At 37.5% G+C, this 1,631-nt stretch overlaps 1 protein-coding gene across 1 annotated transcript in view; it reads right to left on the bottom strand.

Annotated features, from left to right (window-relative positions):
• Positions 1-1,631, bottom strand: part of LOC117176813 (4-coumarate--CoA ligase 1-like) — an 18,197-nt gene that overhangs the window by 5,132 nt on the left and 11,434 nt on the right. The gene's annotated exons all lie outside the window — the stretch shown is intronic.

The raw sequence follows: 1,631 nt of genomic DNA, 5'->3' as shown, positions 1-1,631 counted from the left end.
TTGGGATGCACGTGGAATTATACTTATTGACTACTTGGAAAAGGGTAAAACAATCACTGGTGAACATTATGCATCATTATTAGAGCAGCTGAAAGAAGAAATATAATAAAAACGACCACATTTGGCGAGAAAAAAAATTCTCTTTCATCACGACAACGCCCGAGTTCACACATGCTTCGTTTCAATGGCTAAAATTGAAGAACTAAAATTCGAATTGGTCGAACACCCACCGTATTCACCAGATTTAGCCCCCAGTGACTTTTTCTTATTTCCAAACTTGAAAAAATGGCTCGGTGGACAGAGATTTCCAGACAACGAAGACACTGGCTATTTAAAAATATTCCAAAAGATTTCATGAGATTTCCGAGGAGTTCAATGATTTCAAGGAATTTGAGAGGCACTCAAGTTATTTTAACGAATTTTCCAGGATTTCAGAAAATATCATGAGATTTCATAAAATGTTATGGAGTTCTATAATATTGTGATGTATTTAAAAGAATTTAAACACAAGAAGTAAAGTGGTTTCATAGGGTTAGAAACATTTAAGGATATTTTCAAATAATTTTTGGAATTAACTTGAAATTTACCCTGAATTCTTTAAAATTCTTTGAAATTCTCATAAATTCTGTTTTATTTGCTGGTGTTTGCCTTAAATCATCCATATATTGTTTTATAACAACATTAATGAAAATCTGGTTTTGAGTACTTGCAGAGCGGAGTGAAACACGAAGCCTTACAACCCTATAAGACTTCTTGGAACTCTCTGTGATTCGCCACGCTTTATAAGTACTGAAATTAATGATTAATTTTATATATAAATTTACACATAAAAATGATGTAGTATGTGTATTATTTGTAAAATACAAAAAATAAAAAATCATATACAAGACACACAATTCTTTTTCAGGAAGCACCTCTTTTCGTCATTGAAGATAATATCATGAAATCTCAAAATCTGCCTCCTCTCAAAGAGGATGAACGCCTGAATGAACTATTGTTGGGCAATTTGATGAAAAATCCAGACTTTGTTGGACAAGTAAGTATATACATTTCGAAATACTTTTTTTAACTGAGGTCGAGTCATCAAACAATTGCGCACGAATTCCTCAACATCTTGATCGTTGTCAAATCGCAATCCTCCAAGTGCATCTTTCATGTGCGCAAACAAATGATAGTCACAGGGTGACAAATCTGGGCTGTATGGAGGATGCTCAAGGGTTTCCCAATGCATATCCTCCAGTTTTTGTTTCGTTTCGCCCGCAGTATGTGGCCTGGCATTGTCATGAAGAAGGATGACGTTTCTGATGGGGTTACCGCGTCTTTTGCTTCTGTAAGCGGCTGTTGCTGCCTCCAACAGCTGGCAGTAGTAGGCAGCGTTAACCGTACGTCGATCATGTAGGAAATCAATGAGCAACACACACTCCTCTGTAGTCGAAAAAGACGGTCGCGAGGACCTTACCGGCTGAGAGACGGGTTTTGGCTTTCACAGGACCGGCTTCGTCTTCCCTTCGCCATTCTTTACTCGCCACCTTGGACTCGGGAGTGTAATCAAACACTTGAGTTTTAGACAGAGTATCATCCCCATACTGATCCTTCAATCGAGTCAAAATTTCGCACGGTTTAACGCCTTC

This window comes from Belonocnema kinseyi, chromosome 7 (assembly GCF_010883055.1).
Source record: "Belonocnema kinseyi isolate 2016_QV_RU_SX_M_011 chromosome 7, B_treatae_v1, whole genome shotgun sequence".
Lineage (NCBI taxonomy): Eukaryota > Metazoa > Arthropoda > Insecta > Hymenoptera > Cynipidae > Belonocnema > Belonocnema kinseyi.
This window is presented reverse-complemented; position numbering and strand designations above follow the sequence as displayed.